The 22,886-nt window shown below is 35.2% G+C and overlaps 1 protein-coding gene and 1 pseudogene across 1 annotated transcript in view; one reads left to right on the top strand and one right to left on the bottom strand.

Moving 5' to 3' along the window:
• ROBO1 (roundabout guidance receptor 1) overlaps positions 1 to 22,886 on the bottom strand; it is a 1,116,478-nt gene that overhangs the window by 673,193 nt on the left and 420,399 nt on the right. The gene's annotated exons all lie outside the window — the stretch shown is intronic.
• LOC102746014 (B-cell CLL/lymphoma 7 protein family member C pseudogene) overlaps positions 3,869 to 22,886 on the top strand; it is a 35,594-nt pseudogene continuing 16,576 nt past the window's right edge.

Here is a 22,886-nt window from a genome sequence, read left to right as displayed (position 1 = left end):
TGGCCCTATGCAAGATTTGTTTAGCTTGGATCTTAGAATTCTAAGGAGAGAAAAATGACTTTTTCTCACCTATATTGGGATTCACTTGTTAAACAAAGTGTAACTACATCGTTGGCCTCATTTTATACCCACCACCTCCTTGCTCATTAAGCTTTTATCAGCCTTCTTTTGATTTCTAACACATACCAAGTTCATGTCAACCCAAGAGCTGTTGCCCTAGCTGTTCTCTCTGCGTGGAGAGCTAGAACCCTGCATATTTACAGGGTGCCCTTCTCTGTCACCTCTTATCACCAATCTCAGTTTACATCTCACTTCATCAGAAAGACTTTCTCTGACCTCCTTGCCCAAAATAGCATCTCCCCAGCCATTAATCTCACATTTTTCTCTTTACTACAGCTAATACTATCTCCAATTATCCTCTTTATTCCTTTAATGGAGTCTGATAAGGCCCATGGAAGCAAAGAGTTACTGATTTTGCTCATGGTTGTATCCTCTGAACTTACAAAGGTATTTGACACAGGTAGGCTCAATAAATACTTGGTATATGTAGAATCAGATGAAACATTACAGGCTGGCAATATTATTCAAGAGGGAATCTGAAGAATTGTAGCCAAGCAGGTATTTATCCAAACTCAAAGAATACATACAGTATTCTTTGAATACTATGAACTCACTGAACTCCAGTAACCTCACAATGAGGAAAAGTAGTGACCAGAGCTCTAACTTTTCTGCCTTATTTTTGAGGTGTAGTTCCCAGCTTGCAACCCAAGCTGGGCATATGGTTTCCAGTCTCATTTCTCAGAGCCTGAGACTTAGCCTTGAAAAGCTTCTTAGTACACCAAGTTATTTAGGGCAAGTACATAACTTATTTCCAATCCCCAACTCCCCAGTGCCCCCCACCCCAACCCTTCACCAACCCCCTTAACGGTGTATTGAAGTACCACTGCTGAGCATCAACACCAGACTAGGACTTAGATATTTTATGCTACTCATTTTGATGATTACTGCTAATCAGACTGCCTGAATTTCACATACTCCTTACTCTTCCTCCCCTACCTGATATTTAAATATTCCTACACTTCAGGACTCCAGAGTTGATTCAGATCCAGTCCTTTATATAAACTGTCTCAATAGATATCTTCACCTGATCATGCATATTTAAAAAACATCCATGAATGTCTCCAAATCCCTATATCCATCCCAAACTCACCCCCTTAACTTCAGATCCACTTATGAAATCCCCACTCATTTTCACAAAGAAAAATTAAATTTCAAACATAATTTTGTCCCCCCTGACCTTTACCAACATCTTTCCCCATAATCCCAGACCCACCAAGCTTAATTTAGAAAATATTATCCTATGTCCTATAAACTCTATTTCCAAAATATTTGCAAAATTCAACCACTGCTTACTATTTCCATTCACACAACCAAAGTTTGAACAATCATCATTGCCCATTTGGACTAATAGACTAATCTTCCCAATATTCTCCTCTCAAATCAATTGTGATTTCCAGAATGAGGTTTTCCCTGACCTTTATATTTAGATGTAGACCCATTTCAAATTTCATTTCTGTGCTTTATTTAGTTCAATGAAACAATCCCCACCAGGAATTATATATTTTATTTATTAGTTTGTTGTATATATTCCCAATGGGATATGAGTTTCTTGAGGTCAACCCCAGTGCCCAGAGTAGCTACTGACCAATAACAATTGTTCAAATATTATTTGTTGAATAAATATATAAATGAATGATATTATACTCAATATTGTAACTCTTCTTCAAAGCTAAGATAGTATACTCAGACCAACCTACTTCATGTAAATAGACCTACAACAATGACATTCAGAGCAAACCATCAATCATCCTTTGTGCATGTTCAGGCCTTTCTGAACTTGGAATAGGAGTAATTTAGATTCATGTTGAAACATTGATAGATCAACCTATCCTCAGCTTCACCACATACATATTTGTAAAAGTGTATCCATGAATTCATTCATTCATTCAACATCCATTTTTAACTGTGCTAACTGGGATCTAAAAAAAGAAAACAAAAAAAGAATCACATAGAATACCCACCCTTAAGTATTACAATAATTTGAGTGTGATCATCTTTACTTAATTTCAGCAGATTTAACATTACATACATGCATACATGGTAGAGATAAAAGGAAAGCCACTCAATAAGACCAAAGTTGTCATTTATATCCCCAAGAATACTTTTTAATTTTCAAAATAAAATGGATCACAAAAAAGGCTTGTGTATTCCAAATGCAGTAGTTGAAAAATATCATATAATTAAAGTGTTAATAATATTCCTAAGAGATTAAAAAACACTGGCAGAAGATAGACTCTACATACTGTTTATGCCTTTTCACTAGACAGTTTGACAAGGGCCCAGAATTAAAAGCACCATTCTATTTCACAAAATTTTATCCCTACTTTTAGTGTGCAACCTTTCTCGCGACTAAGGCCAATGGATTGTCTGCAGAAAAGGGATTTACTGTATGAAACCAAGAAAATTGTATTCTTTCTTTTAGTGCTTTTGGGAGCTTTCTTCCAAAACTTTATAAATCCCTTTCTATGTAGTTCAAATAGAAAAGACTGCCAGATTCTAGTACTTCTTAATGTCTGATCTCCCCATAAACAGAATGATTGCATATGGCTAATCTTTCCAAGATTATAAGTTACGTGCAGAGAGATAGAAAGAATCCTATGGTCATTATGCAGATGAAACAATCCTCTCTTTTAGCCCCATTTAACTAAATTCTGACAACACAATTCATACATAGGTGGGAAATAGGCCCCTGAGAAAACTTATTTCACATGTTGCTAGGTTACTAACCAGTTAGCAAAAACTAGATAAATAAGAAAGAATAAAAATGCTTTTGCAGTACATTATCTGCAATATGCATTTTTGAGTCATATAGCGGCTATTTAAAATTACTTCAGAAAACTAGAAACTTGAAGACAAGAAATAAAGATACATGAAAGAAGATGTAAGGCTATAGAGCTGTGTTAAATTTGGCAGCTTAAATTCACAGGCGTTATTTGTAAAGGTCTTAATTCCTTTTGCTTCTACCTAAAATTAGAACAAGATATAGCCCAAACCTCAGGTTTTAGAAAGCTAAACTTCCTGATCCTACCAGGTCTCATACTCTCATACTCTCCCATAAAAACTTAAAGTTGAGGCCATATTACCTATGCTTGGATTTTGTGTGTGTGTGTGTGTGTGTGTGTTTCTCCTCAGACTTACATTTTCTATTTTATTTTGAATTTGGATGATGGGCTTCCAGTGAGAAAAAAAAAAAAAAACTGATACAGGCTTCTGAAGATTCTGCTCATTTATTCTAAAAAAAAATACCAATAAAAGTGCAGCATGAGTCACTAACTGTGACACAGAAGAGTGCAGCCATACGCTCTTCTATGTCACACACTCTTCTAGGTGCTGTAATAGAGCAGAAAACACAGAAAAAAATCCCTGACCTCACAGAGCTTACACTTTAGTGGAGGCAACAGTCATACACAAGATAAACAAGAAAATGCATTATAAATTCGATAGTGATGAACGTTAAGGAGAAAAGTAAAATTCAACCAGGCAGAAGAATAGGAAATAACAGAGTTGGCAAATACAGTTTTAGAGAGGATGGCTAAGGATGTCCTCCCTGAGAAGGTGTCTCTGAATAAAGATGAGAACAGAGAGGTAATAAGGGACAGATCATAGAGGACCTTATGGGTCACCATAAGGATTTTATTGTTTGGGAATGAAGGAAGGCTATGGTGGTTTTGAACAGAATAATGACATGAAGTGACAACATTTGAAAACAATATGCCAGACTATATTGAAAAATATATTAAAAGTAAGGATGGAAGCAGGAGACCAGTTTGGTAGTGGATGGGATAAACCAGGTAAGAGATTATGGTGACCCTAATCAGAATAGCAGCACCATTGAAGGTGAGAATGATCCAAATCTGGATATGTTTTGAAGGTTGAGCAGACAGAATCTGCTGACAGATAGGATATGCAGCATGAGAGAAAGGGAGGGAAGGGAGAAAAGAGGAAGAGGGTAATCAAGGCTGGCTCTCACTTTTTGCCTCGGTGACAGAGAGAATGGCATTTCAAGTTCTGAGAGAGGTTAAAAGAAACTCAATTTGGAATATATTAGACCTTAAATATCTATCAGCCTCCAAGTGCGGACATCAAATGGATAGTTAGACACAGAAGTCTGGAGGTCTGAAGAGAGGTTCAGGCTGGAGATACGCTTTTGGCAAATACAGCGATTGTATTTATAATCCTGAGTCTGGATTAGATTTTCAAAAGAGTGATGACAGAGTAAGAAGAGAACCATGGAATGAGCCTGAAGGACTCACAATTTTAAAGGCTGGGGGGCAAGAGGAGTTAACAAAGACAGGAAAAGTTGTGAAAGAAGGTGGAGGAAAACCAAAAGGCAAGTGAAGAAAGTGTTTAAAAGGAACAGTCATCAACTATTTCAAGTAAGATGATGACTGAGAAAAGCTTTACATTAAATCTAAGATGAGATCTGATTCAGCAATAGTGAGATTATTGGTGTTCCTGATGGGACCAAATAGAGTGGTAGGGTGAAAAGTCTGGTTGGAATACGGGCTCCAGAAAGAATGAAAATACAGAATCTGGAAACAATTGTACACCACTCTTTCAAGGAGTTTGGCTGAAAATGACGGTGGCTAGAGAGAGACGTGGGAACAAAACAAGGTTTTCTTGTTTGTTTAAGATAGGGGAAAAACAGTGTGTGGGAAGTCTGTTTTCATATTAAGATGTTTGAGAAGAAAATTTTGATGATGCAGGCGACAGAGTGGGGAGAATTGTCAGAGTATTCCTGGAGAGGAAATGGGATCTGGTGAGAAAGTCAGCTTTCGTGAGGAACATGGAAAATCCATCCTTGGTAATGGGAGAGATGTATTTGTCAAAGTATATCCATCCATTCATTACTCATTATTTCACATGCTTTTTGTAACTGTGCTAACTGGGATTTTTAAAAAAAGAAAGAAGAATCACACAGAATAGCCACCCTTAAGTATTACATAATCTTTTGGGTGTGATCCTCTTTATTTAATTTCAGATTAAGATACATACATATACGCAGACATACATAATACGAGTGAAAGAAAAATCGTTCAATAAGATCAAAGTTGCCATTTATATCCCCCAAAGTGAGACAATGTGCAGGCCCTAAGGACAAGATTTTACCTCCTTGATCAAACTGTATAAAAAATACACCCTGGTCTTTCCACTTATTTGTGTCTGTGGTCAATGGTGGACTGGACATGTGTTTCCTGTCCTCATTTAACTAGGTTTGAGTGGGGTTTCTGCCATTTCCAAGGAACACCATTCTAATGTCTTATTCAGTTAACTCCTAATGAAGTGACACATGTAAACGAATTACAAATCCCATAATAAGTAGTCAGCTTCTGACACGATGAGTTTTGCAATAGGATTCTCATTCACATATATGAATATATATGTATATGTATGTATTTTTTTCTACCCTGCTAGTAATGTGTCTTATTGTTTTATTTAGAGTCATTATACATGCAGTCATAGGCTCCTTCCTAATTTAAGGGTATCTTTTTGACTGATTTTCTTTGTTTGTAAAATTCTAAGCCAGGGAACCACAAATGTGAAGCACATATATATTTTAAATTTTTCTAGCAGCCACATTTTAAAGAGCAAAAAAAAAAAAAGTAAATTTAATTTTAAATGATATACAAATACACAAAATATTATCATTTCAACATAAAATCAATATAAAGTTGTTAACAGAGTATTTTAGGTCTCTGAAAACCAACATGCATTTTACGTGCACTGCACTTCTGAAATGGATCAACAGACTCATGGAGTGGGTGGTAGCACATGGCACAGCATGGTTTGGAACTAATACATGGTTTCCTTCTCCTCTGCCCAACAATATTGACCAATGTATCTTCTTAATGGAAAAAAAAGGAAAGAGTTGTGCTGAAAACAGCTTTGGGATACATCTGAAAATCTTAATTAGTCAACTGAAAATACTGGCTTAGCAGAATATCTGGGCTTAAGAGTGGGGTTGACATTTATTAAGTCAGTTCATCTCTTAAGCTTCTTGTGATACTGCTGAGAAATACTTGGATATAATTAATGAATTAAAAGTTAAAGGGCTTAAGGGCAAAAGAAATATTCCCCAAATGTTTGTTTTTATTTAGAAATAAAGGAAAACTGTGCCTAAGAGTGGGTATGGAAATAGATGTAGAAATGGAGCTGCTTCTTCATGTGAAAATATTAAAAACAACTCAATGCCTTAAAATGCTAAAGTTCTAATATTAAGATCTGAGGTTTCCTTTTTCTGTTATTGTAATTATGGCAGACATGAAATTCAGAGTACAGTCAAAATAAAACCAAATGCCTACCATAAATTTTTGTCTGTAAGTAGCTAAATATAGGGTTAATAAGAATTCTCACTGATTGAATACTTAGGTTTGCTAAGTGCCCTCCAGACAGTAGTTTTAATCCTTCCAGCAACTCCATCAGGTAGCTATTATTATTCTTTGTGTATATGACAAACTGAGTCTCAGAGATGTTAAATGACTTGTTCAAAGTCAAGAGCTGATAATATATGTAACCGAGGTAGACCCTTAATATATTTTCTAACTCAATTTCATGGAGAGACACATGTAATGTTCTAAGGAATATATTAATATATATTGAATATAACTTACATTTATTTAAAATTTTTATTACTTTTTGTCTAGTTACCATCTGTCACCATACATAGTGACAGCTTTTTTTTGTGATGAGACCTTTTAAGATCTCCTCTTTTAGCAACTTTCAAATATACAATAATTATTAACTCTAGTCACCATGCTGTACATTACACCCTTATGACTTATTTAGTTTATAAATAAGTAAATTTATTTTATAGTAAATATACTTACATTATATAGTAAATATATTTATATTATATATATTGTATTATAATATATGTTATATATAATATAAATATATATTATAAATGAGTAAATATATTTTATAAAAAAGTAAATTTATTTTATAAATAAGTAATTCTTTATAAATAATAAATATTTATTTTACAAATTAAATAAATATTTATTTGTAAATATTTGTTTATAAATTTGTGCCTTTGACTCCCTTCACTTAATAGTAAAAGTACTTTTCTTATCTCAGATTCATTTAAAGTTTCTTTACATCCTCTGTGAGGTAAGACAGAAACAATGGCTTAAGCTTCTAATACAGGCTTAACCAAAGTAGAACCTTCTGTTTAATATATTATTTTTATATACATTGTATTAAATTATATTATGTTATTATATTATATAAATAAAACTACATTTAATATTGATGCTTTCACACTTGCTTCTATTTAATTTTTAAAATAACAGAGCAAGATTGTTTTTATCATTCCTACTTTACAGATGAGGACACAGGCTTACAAAGACTCCTGCTTATAGTAGCAAACTGAGATTTTACCATTTTTTTCTTGGTTACATATCTGTATTCTTTTCATGACCCCAGTACCCTAAGTTCAGGAAAGTTTTAAATTTAAGACATAAAAGGAAATATATGTAATGGGGGGGGGGAAGGAGAGGTAATGTACTGTTTCATTTTCTAAAAAAAAAAAAAGGGTGGTATTTTTAATCTTGTTCGAGATCCTAATAGCATGCTTCCAAAAATATAAAAGTAGATATGTGGTACAGTTTTCTTAAAATTTTAGGTGTTTTAAATATTACAATACCCTGGACTACAAAGTATAAACAATGCATCCTTAAAAATTAAAAAAAAAATAACTTTAAATATTTACTGTGTCATAACAATAACAGGGGTTCACACAAATTCTTTCATTGAATGAATTAATTATCAAATACTTTTGAAGACTATTATGTGTCAGACAGTTTTCTAGGTATTGGAGACATGACGGATATCACAAAATAAAGTACTGCCCCTCACAGGACTTGTGTTCTATAGACAATATGCAATAGGATTTTGAAGGCTGTCAGCTTCGTGCAAAATTGTGCATATGATCATCCTTATAAAATTTAAGCTCCATTATTTAAGTTGCTTATATCTGCTACCACGTAGATATTTGGGATTTCGAAGCTGAGAACTGAAATTCTCTATGTAAAAACTATTACAAGAATTAAGGTAGAAAAAGATGTCTATTAAGCTACACTTAAGGATTGCTCTCCATTCAAATATGTGACTACGTGTTAAATTCTAGCCTCCAAAACAGGAATGTTTAGAAGTTTTCACTTTGCCACTTGCAAATGCAAAATAAGTAATGCCCATTTTCATCCTTCTGTTACAGGTCAATTTGTAATGTTAACTGCAGTGAGAACAGAATAGATACAACCTTTCTTTTATTTTTTTTTTCCTTTTTTCTCCTTTTCAGTTCAGAAGTGACTAAAAATTGTTAAATATTGTTAATATATTTTGCTAGAGGGGTATTTATTTTGGATTTTATCCACAGTTTTTCCTATGAGTTTAGATTCTCTTCTAAATAGGAAGTGATCGGTAATAAAAATAGCTAATAAATACTGAACACTTACTCTGTACCAGACAGTGTTCCAAGTATCTTATACATACTATCTTTTGTGCTCCAACTGAATTTCTATTTTTGTGTGTGATAGCACCAGTCTTTTACTTAGAGATTATTTTGTTTATATGTGCAACTGGACACCATAATTTGTATACACTTCTATCATGCAGTGGGTACTCAAGACACATGGGTTCCTTTTCTCTTCACTCCTTTATTCAAAGTTGCAGGCTGCAATTCAGCAAGAACTACAAGAGAATGAGGTCTGAGGTTTCCTCCTTTGAAAGCAAAACACTGTTATTAGAGCCTAGAATGGTATGAACCCCATGGTAAGCAAGTTTGGAGACAAGGAAAATTCTATTTCAGCTAAAACTGTAATTTTGTTTCCTCAAGTAGTACTGCTTCCTGTTTGCTATGCGGATCAGAGCAGAGAAAGAAGGGCTGGGTATTTGGGGATGCTCTCCTTAATAGGCAAGGGTCATGTGAGTAAGTAAATGCAAACCCACAGGTGGGCATAGTCTGGTATATTGTTAGTCGTTCTGATTAGCCTAGGTTGGTGGTTTCAAACTTCAGGAGACATCAGAATCATCTGATTTTTGAATCCAACCTCCAGAGTTTCAGATTCAGTATGATGGGTTTGGGGTCCAAGTATTTGCATTATTAAAAAGTTCCAAGATGCTACTAATGTTGCTGGTCCAGGAACAACAATCTGAGAACCATGGATTTAGATAATGTGCATAAATTTGGATTAATTGCTGTTGGGGCTGTGGTTTACTTGAACAAAATATGCTATCAATCTAACTTAACCCAGGTACTCTGGTGGTTCTACATAGGTCACATGAATACAAAGTATTTAATGAGGGGCTGGGGAAAAACAAATAACATGGACACTTCCTCTTCATGAAAAATCCCACAGATTAAAGAAGGCCAGAAATCTCTTTTTGAGAATTAGATGGGGAATAAACATAAACCCAAATTATAAACTAACAAGTACGAAGTGGCATATTAAAATTCCATGAATATGCTGAGCTTTATGGAAGCATACATGAGAGACAATGAGCCCACTCTGGGAGATCCAGGAATATGTCAAGAATGACAGGATGCTGGAAATGAATCTTGGGAATTGTTGGATAAGAAGGCATCACATAGACTAGAAAAAAGGCCATATACCAAAACACCGTTGCTGACAAATGCCCACATTTGCTGGCAAAGAAAATTAGGTCCGATATTATAAATGGGATCATCAAAAAAGCCATTCCCATCACTAGAAAATATAGCTCAAAATGTATTCCCTATTTACTGACAGCGGGATAGTAATAATGACCATTTAGCCCTATATTGGTCCATTTGCCTGTCAGATTTTCCCCAGCGCTGTGTGTCTTTTTAATCACATCTCTGCAGATGGGCGTTGCATATAGGTACTCAAGCAATCTCTCATGAATAAAGAAATGGGAGAAAGGATATTAAAAATATACTATTTAAGATAATTCTTGATTTATAACAATTCCCAAAGCAAAAACAAAACAAGCAAAAGTACTTATGTATGCTTTTCAATTGGCATCAATTTCTTTTTATTTTAAATGCATCCAAACTGGGGTAAATGAGATGAGGAGGAAAAAATTTGGTTACTCTGCTTTAGGGTGTCCTTCAATTATAATTTTAGACGTCTGTGTCTGTCAGATTTCTAATGTCCTACCTATATGTCTGCATGCTTTAAATTCTAGTGATTTTAAAGTTGGTCTAGCTTGTCATTTTTTGAGGTGGTATTTCTGTACTAATTTCCAATTAAAATGATGAATTAAACATATCATTAGTTTATTAAGCATTCATTTCCACAGAAAGCTATCTATGCATGCATCTGTCCATGCATGTATTTACTAATTATATCATCAATTCTAAAGTCAAAGCACAAATGAGACTGTTAAATACCATTTGTAAAGAGTGGCACCTTATGATATATAAGGTTAAGATTATCCTACTGTCAATCAATATAGAACTGACCATCATTTGTGTGAGTTTATAAACTGCCATATATTTGGATATAGAAATAGAAATCCCTTCTTAATAACTGTTTTTAGGATAAACTTGTAGGAAATTCAAGCTCTTCTTCCATTAAGAAAGCCCAGATGTAACTGCAACAGCCAGCCAGGGTTACAGGGAGAGGTAGTTCAAGTTCCAAATTATGCATTTTTCTTAACTGAGTAGTACAGATGTGCGCCCCCACAGTAGTGTTAACCTGTTTATTGCTTTGGTAAATCCTCAAGCATTTGCCCAACCACCATAATTCTTCTGAGAACGCAAGTTCCTACAAAAACTGTACAAGTGTGAAAAGTCCAGCACTAGAAAATAAATTATTATTTTTTTAACTTTGAAATTGGAACAGATGCTACCTAAATAATCAAACCAATAAAAAAAAAAAAAAACACAAAGGGTATCTAAATGGAAAAAACTGACTACAACCAGCCTTGTCCTCTACTTAGGCTGGCCTCACACTGGCGATCAAGCTTTAGGAAAAAGAACAATTTTGACATTTCCCCACTCTGGTAATGCCTGTCCTGCAACTTCACAGAAATTGTTGTGGAGACTTTTTGAAATGGGAACGATTCAACAGTTCAGTTCACTGAATAGTTATTTAGCAGCCACTCTCTGCTGGGCACTGAAAAGTCAACAACAAATCAGAGAGAACATTCCTAGTCTAATAGAGATAGATAGAAAACTCTTATAGATTGGAATGACCACCTCGCCCCCACCACCACCCAAATCCTCAATATATAAAGAAAATGTCTGCAGAAAGTGATTAACACTCTAAGATCTAAAAATCCTAGAATGTGTGAGTGGGCAAGGGTGGGGGGGAAGAATAGCTGTTTTATTTTATTTTTAAAAAGATTTTACTTATTTATTTGAGAGAGTGTACGTGCATGCACAAGCAAGGAGAGGGGCAGAGGGAGAGGGGGAAGCAGGCTCCCCGCTGAGCAGGGAGCCCAATGCGGGGCTTGATCTCAAGACCCTGGGATCATGACCTGAGCTGAAAGCAGACGCCTAACCGACTGAGCCACCCAGGCATTCCTCAAGAATAGCTATTTTAGATGCTGGAGGGCAAAGGAGCCTCCCTCAGTGGTGACACTAAATTCGAAACCTGAATGATGAGAGTTCCAGGGGAGGAATTCCCCTGCTGGGGAACAAATGCAGAAGCCCCAAGGTAAGTTCTGCCTGTTGGAAAGAGAGAGGTGGCCACAGAGCCAGGGTGTAGTGAACACAAGAAAGAACAGAGAACAGTACCAGGTAAACCCAGAATGGAAGTCAGGATCACGTTGCATGCAGTGCCTTGTGGCCCAAGTTAAAATCTGTAAATTTCCATTTTTGTTCAATGGGAAATTCCAGAGGGTCTGAAGCAATGAGTTAGGTATTCTGATTTTGAAAAGATGATGCTTGGCTTCCATGTAGAAAATGGCTCTCAGGGAGACAAGAGTAAGGAGGGAGTGGGGAGATCAGGCAGGAAAGTAGGGAGATCAGGCAGGAAAATATCAGGGACTTTAGAGTTGATGGTGGTGTGGGTACGTGTGGTAGCAGTGGACAGAGTAAAAAGTGGACAGAGAACTGTTGACACCACTGTTCCTGATTACTCCTCAGATCACTTTTGTGAATCAAATGAGAATGTCTGTGTAGATTCCAGGAATTCTACACACTCAATAATTATTACTTTGATTTGTTCAAAGGTAATTTGTAATTGAATGTACAAAGCTGGGCATTACAATATTTTAATGTTTCCCTCAGCCTACGGGCCCCCTATATTTGAATTCTTAGAATGCTGCTTGAATAGCCAGGTTCGGTAAATCCAATAGAATGCCTCAAATAATCTCAGGCAGCATCCCCACACATTATTTTATTTCATCTTCCACCCTTCAAAAAAAGATGAGCGTCACATAGTACTTTGGAAAAATTACAATGAACCACATTAATGAATCATGATAATATATAAAACCATTTCTAATAAGGTAAAACAATACCCTCTCACTTTCAAACAGTATTTTCTTGTCTAAAAAATTATTATTACTATTGCCATAATGAAAGGGAATTTGAAGGCATCTCAAATGTTTGAAAATTTGAGAAAAAATAATTTAAGAAATAACTGTGAGAGGAACCCAAAGAGGAAACTCATTCTGAAGTGTCAGGTACGTTGAGTGCTCCCCCTATAGAGGACTGCGGGTCATTTTTTCTTCATGGAGAACAAAGATTATTTATTTGAAGTTCTTTAAAACTAAAAGTAAAATTTATTTATCCTTTTTGGATTATTGCATGATTTTGTGATACAAGGAAATCATATGAGATTATGCCTCCTAAGGACAAATCCAACAAAATGATTCCAATATGTGAGTAGTATGGTTTAAGGGTGAAGAGTGTTGAGTTTGGGATCAAACTTCTTTGGTTCAAGTCCCAGCTCTGCCGTTTACTATCTGTGTGATTATTAGCAAGTCATTTACCTCTCTGAGCCTCCTATTCTTCCTCAGTAAAGAGAGTCATTATGTTGCTCAAACAAGTTCATTTATGTACAATACTTAATACATGATTAGCATTAAGAAGCTAGAAACAGGGGAGCCTGGGTGGCTCAGTTGGCTGAGCATCCAACTCTTGATTTCTGCTCAGGTCATGATCTCAGGGTCATGGGATCCAGACCCGCAGGGGCTCCATGCTCAGCTCAGAGTCGGCTGCAGATTCTTTCTCTCTTCCGCTGGCCCTCCCCATCCATATAAATAAATAAATAATCTTTAAAAAAAAAGAAGCTAGAAACATTATTTACATTACATATAAAGGATAGACAAAGAAATGCAGCAAGTAGGAATTTTTAAGAAAGACAATCTTGTCACCATGAAAAGTATTTGAGGGCTACTTTGCAGCCCTTCCTTCAGAAATACTTACATTTGCTTTCTTTGAAAAATTGTCATTTATTTCATTCTAAGAGAAATACTATAAATAGGCTCAAATAAAATAGAAGTGACCAACATGGTCATTGTTAAATATAAAATATATATAAATATAAAATATATAAACATGAAAATTAATTTCGGCAATCAAATATTTTCTCAGAAAAATATATACTTAAATATAAATTTCTTTCTGTTAAAAAAATACCTTTAATATGGCATACCTATTGGAGAAAACATACCAAGCATTCATTACGAAATAGCTAATGTACTTGCACTGTCTGATTTCATTTTAAACTTAGAGAGATCTCCTGAGTGCCTCAGCTTTGTCATCATCCTCAAATCATACAAACATGTAACCATTGCCATTAATCAATATTTTATAACTAAAGATGGATTTCTCAAAATAAATTTTAAAAACATGGCTGGAGAACAGGAAAATACGTAATGTCCTCTATCCTGTGGAAATAAATCACCATTTGCTACTTTTTTTGTGTGGAAAGCAATAAATTTCACAGTGAAAAGGTAAAGAAGAAAGCAGAGTCCTCACGATCCTTTCTCTAATCCTCACCAATCCTTAGCTAAGGGCTCATTCTTTGGGAATGATTCATATGACAGCCAAAAACCAACAGACAAAATCTGCTTCTTTTCAATTCCTGCCAGCAACACACCAATGAAAATAACACAACCCAGCATGAAACTGAGTATCATGGATCTGCTCATATTTTCATTTGCATTGGTAGGCTAGAATGATGTAAATTTTCCATATAATAAATCCATCTAAATAAATGTAGACCTAATGAGAAAGCCAAGGTTTATTGTTCTGTTAGATCATTTGCACAATTAAGAGCATTTACAGAACACAGTTAATCCAAATTGTGCAAAACATGTAAAATATGGTATGTTGGTTAAATGTGTTGTCTTATTTTGCATCAAAAACTGGTGGATTAATTAACACAATCTCCCTTTTATAAAGTGAAAGCTACATTATAAATGATTTGAGATCAAAGGAGTTAGACCTGGCACAAGGCTTTACTTCAAGTGCAAATGTCTCATGAAAGTAGCATCACCTGTATGAATATGCATAGGCTCCTTCTGTGATATGCCCCAATTTATATCATCATCTTTTGAAAAACGATATTTTAAAAGGGCATTTGGCAGCTCTAGTAAGATAATTCATAGGAAACAATCTTATTTTGCCTACTTGTCAATCTTAAATGCAGGAACAATTTAAGTTTAAAGTGAAAGACATTTTAAATCTGTTTACCATGATTTGCTCAAAGATACTGGCAGAGTTTTTGAGTCAGAGTAAAACCGAGGAGTTACATTGAGCCAGAATTTTAAAGTAAAACCTTTGAAAATCATAATAACATTATATGTACATAAATTCAGTGTCTAAATAAGAGTTTTATAACCCATGATCTTAAAAATATGCAGGGTTAGTAGTAGTATTTTTTTTTTTTTTTTAGGGATAGAAAGGGCTATTAAAGAAACCCAGTACAACTTTACTTCTTTCAGGAGAATCTCCTCTTTAACAGGTTGTTTACAGGTTCTAGGAAAAACTCATTCTATCAAGGATTGACAATTCCATAGTTATACTATTCCAACATTACAAATCCTTCTTTGCATTTTGTCTAAAGCTGTTTCCTTTTGGTTCCAGTTCTCTCTTCAGGGTAATAAAAAAATCTGTCTATATGCTCTCTTTCATGTGGAAATCTTGAAAAATTTTTAGCATCATCCCCTCTACACTAAAGCTTTTCTTTTCTAGGTCAAACATCCTCAGGTCCCTTAACCCTTTCTCAAGTTATTAAGTAACAGAAAACTCACTCTCCTGTTTGTGCTCAGGTTCTCAATATTCCTCTCATTATGAGTGGTGGAACAAGCCAAAAGTGGAATTGTGGTTTATCATCTCCCTTAACCAGTAGAAGTTAGAAGACCAAATTTAAAATAAATACAATTGATAGTGCTTTGAAAATTGTAAAGCATTATAAAAGTGTGGAGTACATGTGGTATTATTTTTCAGTATTTTCTTTAAGATTAATTCAGTCCTTTTTATTATGTCTGGCTGAGTATCTACTTTTTACTCATGAGCTATTGTCACATGAAATATAATAGTACTAATTATTATTTAGTATCTAGTAAGTCCCAAGCACTATATTGGCGCTTGACCTCTAACACTTTAATTGATACAACTTTGTGGAAGTAGTAGAATTAACTCTATTTTATATATCAGAGAATTCCCATCCTGTACTCATGCAAGATTATATATGCATATTCTTATTAAATTTCCCTTGGTAGTTTCTGATTACTGTTATCTGGACCAGTGGATTTTATTTATTTATTTTTAAACGTTTTTTAGTTTAAATTCCAGTTAGTTGACATGCAGTGTAATATTAGTTTCAGGTGTACAATACAGTGGTTCAACACTTCCCTACATCACCCAGTGCTCATCACAAGTGCCCTCCTTAATCCCCATCCCTCCACCCCCCTACCTTCTGGTAACCATCAGTTTGTTCTCTATAGTTAAGAGTCTGTTTCTTGATTTGCCTCTCTCTCTCTCTCTCTTTTTTCCCCTTTGCTCATTTGTTTTGGACCAGTGGATTTTAAATGTTTTTTATTGCAACTCCTTATTTGTTAAAAATAATTGAGCACACTTTCAATAAATGTGCATAATTTTGTTTATAAATTAAATTTATAGGTACTAACATATTAACATGTGCATTAGTAAAATTAGCAATTTAAAAGGACGATCTAAATTTAAATGGAAATTTAAAATTTTCTCAGGAGATATCCTGTTTGTCTACAGATTAAAACATCCCTACCTTTGTTCTATACCAGGGGTTGGCAAACTAAGGTCCAAGGGCCAAATCTGGCCCACCGCTTATTATCGTACAGTCCATGAATTCATAATAGTTTTTGAATTGTCAAGTGGTTGAGATGACTCAAAAGAAGAATACTATTTTGTAATACATGAACACTATATGAAATTCGAATTTTATTTTTTTACTTTTTTTTAATAGGACCAGCTCTTCCTATTGTAAAGATTATTTATTTGTTTGTTTGTTTGTCAGACAGAGCACAAGCAATGGGAGTGGCAGGCAGAGGGAGAAGCAGGGAGCCTGATGCAGGAGTCCATCCCAGGACCCTGGCATCATGACCTGAGTTGAAGATGGACACTTAACCGACTGAGCCACCCAGGCGTCCCTTGAATTTTATTTTTTATAAAGTTTTATTAGAACACAGCCCTACTCATTTTTGTGTGAGTGCCTTGTCTATGGCTGCTTTCAAGCTGCAACTACAGAAATGAAGGTTTGTGACAAACACTGTATGGTACACAAGCTTAAAACATTTACTATCTGGCATTTAAAAGAAAAAACTTGTGACCCCTGCTGTAGACCAGAGAAATAAGTATCGGAAGTAATGGCAACAGTCATTGGAAATACAACCTTGTGTAGTCAGGGCACTGGCCTCAGAGTTTGAGCCTTAGGTTATACTCCCTACTTCTCGCTCTTACTAGCTACATGCCCCTTGGAAATGATCTTCAGTTTCTAGTCCTTTGATTCTGCATTTGTAAAATAATTACATTGCATTGAATGAGCACTTTATGCTCCAAAGTTCTTCAGGTTTATAACTCCTGCAGTGTGCCATGAATATACAAATACGTCTGAAGTGCAAGCATCACAATAAGAACCAGACTTGTATGGTTCAAAGAATCTTTCTAGACTTGATGGAATAACTAACTATAGTAATAATAAAAATAAATCAGCACTGATAAAACAGTTGGCATCATTTAGTGTAGGGCTAAGAGGTGCATTTTCAAATTGTTATGCTTGAAAGAACAGAACTGCAATTTAGGAAAACGAACACTTCAGCATAAATAAATTATGACCTCCAAGACCATAAAAATGTAAATCCAAATTTAATGAGGAATTAAATACCCTAGGATTTACCATTAAGTCAACAATTTGATCTTGATATTATAAAGTTTATTTCACCTTTTAGAGAGTCCTACAAGTTTCCCTCCCAAAAGCTCTCTAGTTTACTATCTGCTTCACCTATTCAGTTTTGTTTTTACTCTGAAAAATAATTAAGACTAAAATAGTTGTATAAGCATGTCAGTTTGAAACATATTTTTAAAAGCAAGCCATTTAAAAAGAGATCTGTATTTTTCTTTTAATAAATAGGAATAAATTCCTTGTCGTCTTTGTAAGTAGGTTGCTAATTTCAACTTTTTGAATTATTTCTCTTGATTATTTTATTAACAGTGGCAATGAATACTGTAGGCCTTCTAGTAGAAAACAGTGATTAAGAAATTTTTTCACCTGGAGCAGTTACAGCTTGTAAAAGTATTACAGGAAAAGTATGCCAAATAACAGAGGTAGATTTTCCAGATGCCTAGGAAATCCCCCCTCTGTGTGAAAAGCATTTGGAATCTAAATAAATTCTTTGAGGACAATAGGCTACCAGTTTCTCTCCTGCCTTAGAGTCATTGTCTGACTAAAGTTTGTTGGTGATAATGAAGGAGCGCGACATTCTCAGACATTGAGATTGTGACTATTTATGTAGTGACCTAATTTCAGAAGAAAAAAATTAGCATGCAGGTTCTAACAAGTACTGACATATTTAAGAACACACGGAGGCAGATATTACTGCCAGGCGTGTCCCAGAAAATCTAAGATGTGCAATTGCAACATCTTTAGGAAGTATAAAAAAAATGAATCTTAAAAATAAGCATACCGATGCACAAATGAGTTTATATCACCAGCAAATATTCTAGGGCTTGCTGTTGAACAATTCATTGCTTGCTATCAAAAACCAAAATACTGAGACTGAGAGAGTTGACACAAGTTCCAACTTCTAGAGTGAGAGCTAGTCTACTAGAATATTAACACACAACTCAAGGGTGCATCTTTACTTTTTTACCACTGCTGCGTCCCTCAAGATATGCCTCTAAAAGCGTGACTGGCTCGCTGCAGGCATGCCGTGTTACAGGATTTCTTTTCCTTTAGTGCCCATGGTTCTTGGTCACACCGCTTCGAAGAATGAAGAGGTTGACCAGATGAAGAGTGGTGGGCAGCAAAGCAAAGTTTATTGAGAGTAAGGCAAAGTTTATTCAGCAATGGTACAAAGCTCCCAAATAGGGAAGAGACCCGAGAGGGTTGCTGATTTGGTGTTTAAATCCGGAGGGTGTTATGGGCTCTTTGGTGTGGTCTGTTTTGATCTGATTAACCCTCCACACGCCTGTCACCCAATCAGGATTTTGTCCACGTGCTCATCTACCTATCAGATAGTCGTTCACGTGGGAAAGGGTGGAGGGCTCCACCCAGGGTGGTGTTTCCAAGCCTCGGGGATCAAGAGGGCGGAGGCCACCACTGCCCTAAGGCATGCTGGCCAGCCACAGGCCCCTAGATCAAGCCCCGTTTAAATATCCCACTGGCTGTTGGGCTGGCCCGTGGGCCTGGGTTAGGACGCCCAAGGCCATTCCCTTCCTTTCTATCACATACAAGTTGTAAGTCCTCCCGGTAGGAAGACTTACACCTGGGCCATTGAGCAAAGTCTAGAATAACAGGATGGGTTCTTTTTACTTAGAATGGGGGCCCCTTGTCCCTGCCTGCCTTTCTTCCAACTAGCCTTCATTATCAGTAAAAAATTACTGAATAAACACGGGGTGCAGTAGGGACTGCTGCAACATTAGACTCAACTAGCCTCAAAAATCGACATGTCAGTGTTTTGAAAAAGACCACATTTGCCAGATTGCCTTAAGTGATCTTTCCTGGTAACAAAGGTCCTGTTTGAATTAAGTGACTAATTCCTAAATAATTTTTGAGTATCAATTATTTGAGAAGTGTTCTTTCAGGCACTGCAGATAAGGCAGTGAACCAGATATACTCTTTGACCTCATGGATCTTATATTCTAGTGGGGGAAGTCAGGAGATAAATAAAGAATAAAATATCACCCTAATATAAATTGTCCACATAGGTTAAGAACAATGTGTCAATCAGATTAATCAGTTGTAACCAATGTACCTTCTGGTGTGGGGATATTAACAGCGGGACAGGCTGTGTATATGGGGGGGGTAACATAGAAACTCTCTGTATTTTCCATTCAATTTTGCTGTGAAGGTAAAACTTTAAAAAATAAAATCTATTAAAAACATATTGTTACGTTAGACAGTGATAAGTACACTCGAGAAAAAAAGAATGGAATAAGGAGAATAGGATGTATTAGGGTGATATTTAAAAGCTACATTATGATTGCAAAAATTAGCCTGAGAGTTTTTATATAGTTTCCTTTTTTTTTTTTTAAGGGCTTATTTATTTATTTGAGAGAGAGAGAGCTGGGTGGGGGGAGGAGCAGAGGGAGAGAGAAAATCCTTAAGCAGACTCAGCACTGAGCACGGAGCCCAACACAGGGCTCCATCCCAGGACCCTGAGATTATGACCTGATCCCAAATCAAGAGTCAGCTGCTTAAGCAACTGAGCCACCCAGGCTCCTCTCCTTTCTTTTTGATTATTTTTGTTTTCTTGCCATTTTTCCCTGCCCTATGAAATGTCTTTGATTGGAAGCACACACATTAGCCAAGTTCATAGCATAAATCCTTATTAATTATCAAGCTTTAAATGACTGCCTCTCACACAGTCCTCAAATCCACAAGGTCCCATATGATCTGCATCCCACTCATCCCCCACTCCAGTCTCACATTATCCCCTCTCCTTCCAACACCCTGCCAACTCCATCCACCCACACCATCCTCAGGGCTGCTTTACCAACACACCAAACACCTGCACATCTCAGACGTTTGCCCTTGTGGTTTCTCATACCTGGCATGTTTTGGTCTTGTTTAAACACAGAATCTGGAAATAGCTGCCTGGGTTTAATCTTGCTAATAGCCTACAACCTTGGACAAATAGCAGTCCTCTCTGTTCCTCAGTTTCCTCATCTGTAAAATGGAGTTATTACCTAGCTCACAAGCTGACTATGAGAATTAGATGTGTTCATGGATGCAAAGCATTATATAGTGCCTGGTACATGATAAAATAAGTGTTTCCAGACTGGCACACAACTCTCCTTCTTTTGTCTTCTTTTTTACACAGAGAGGCCAAATGTGACCTTCTCATTTAATATTCCAGCCTCCCCACCACTACCTATCCCCATTTATATCTTTTATAGTGTTTCATAAGACCTGCTCTCATCTAACATATTATCTGTTTTTTCTTCTTTAGTGTAACTGTTCTCTACAACGAAAATATTAGATCCATGATGGTAGGACTTCTGCCTGGGTGACTGTTATGTCCAGTGTCCTGGCCAGTAGTTGGTGCTCAATAAATCTATGTTTAATGATGGAACAAATGTATACATGAATGAGGACACTCAGCAGAGAGGACCTGAAGATGTTTACACATACCCAAAAATATACTGGAAAACACTAGTAGGTTAAAAGGTTTGAGGCATCCAAATAATCCCTTCAACTTTGAAACAAATCTTTAATTCACTTATTTTCTGCTACATAAGGACAAAAAAAAGCAAATTTTTTTATCCTCTATCTTACTAAAGTTTATGGGCCTGCTTTTATAACTTAAAAGTTAAAAAAAAGTTAAGGAATCCATTTTAGAAGTATCAGAATCAAAAGATATTTAAGATCTTTAGTACCAATTCACTAAGTATAGTACTTTTATAATCATCTTCTATATTTATGTCATACCACAGAAAAAAATGTTCACTGAAGAAACTCATACCAGGAAATGCTGGAATCATATTGATATAGAAATGATCTAGAAATGGCTTTTTTATAACGATACTCTGCCAAAATGTATGTAGAATATTTATTTAACCAAGTTAAATATAAGCCAAATAATATGATTTTTATAGCCACATGGTATGCTAAAATATTTGCTGCAACTTTTAAATTGTAAAACAGTAAAGGGACGTTATTATAGGGAAAAGAAAATAAATCTTTATAATTATTTCAATAAATTACATATTTAAAAGATTTTAATACAATCAAGAACACTAAAAGTTTCTACCTTAGTAAAAATGATCTTTTATTAGTTAATAGTTTGAATAAATAGCTTATAAAATATAAGGAAATAGTAGGCTATGATGTCCAAAAAATTATAATAAAAAATTCATTGAGTTCTTTGTGTAAAAAGGTCAAAATCAATTAGAATTATTAATTGGATTATTTTTAGTACTTTACAATTTAAAATTCATTGAATTTCTAACAATCAACAAAACAAAAAGACAACTGACCAAATGGGATAAGATATTTGCAAATGATATATCTGATAAGGGGTTACTATCCAAAATATATAAAGAACTTGTACAAATCAACACCAGAAAAAGAAATAATCCAATTAAAATATAGGCAGAAGACATAAACACACATTTCTCCAAAGAAGACATACATATGGCCAATAGCCATACATATGAAAAGATGCTCAATATCACTAATCATCAGGGAAAAAACAACAACAACAACAACAATGAAATATCACCTCATACCTGTCATAATGGCTAAAATCAAAACTCCAAAAAACCAACAAGTGTTGGCAAGGATATAGAGAAAAAGGAACTCTCATGCACTGTTGGTAGGGATGCAAACTGGTGCAGCCCCTGTGGAAAACAGTATGGAGGTTCCTCAAAAAATTAAAAATAAAATTACCATATAATCCAGTAATTCCACTATTTACCCAAAGAATGGGAAAACACTAATTGGAAAGGATATGTGCACCCCTATGTTTATTGTAGCATTATTTATGATAGCCAAAATATGGAAGCAACCCAAGTGTCCATCAATAGATGAATGGGTAAAGATGATGTGGTATATATACATAATGGAATATTACTCAGCCATAAAAAGAATGAAAGCTTGAAACTGAAATAAGTCAGTCAAAGACAAATACCATATGATTTAATATATATGTAAAATTTAAGATACAAAACAAAGAAAAAAAGAGAAAAAAAAATGGACAAACTGGTGGTTACCAGAGGGGAAGAGAGTGGGGGAATGGGTGAAATAGGCAAAGGGGTTTAAGAGTACACTTATTTTGATGGGCACTGAGTAATGCATGGAATTACTGAATCACTATATTGTACACCCGAAACTAATATAACACTGTACATTAACCATACTGGAATTTTTAAAAAAGTTTATAAAAAATAAAATGAAATTCACTGAATTTCTAATTTTATCCAATTAAAAATGCTAGAAATTCTTGATGTTATTTATTATCTGTTGATTTTGAATTTTGACTAAGTAATTTTAAACCAACATAGCAGTAAATTTACTTATGAAATTCAGGTATAAATTATATAGATGACTACCTTTAAAGATTGCATTTAATATTCTTTTGCCTCTGTCAAACAGAACCAGTCATGTTTTCAAAATAGATTTATTTTA

This window comes from Leptonychotes weddellii, chromosome 1, assembly GCF_054177405.1.
Source record: "Leptonychotes weddellii isolate Sample4059 chromosome 1, ASM5417740v2, whole genome shotgun sequence".
Taxonomy (NCBI): Eukaryota; Metazoa; Chordata; class Mammalia; order Carnivora; family Phocidae; genus Leptonychotes; species Leptonychotes weddellii.
This window is presented reverse-complemented; position numbering and strand designations above follow the sequence as displayed.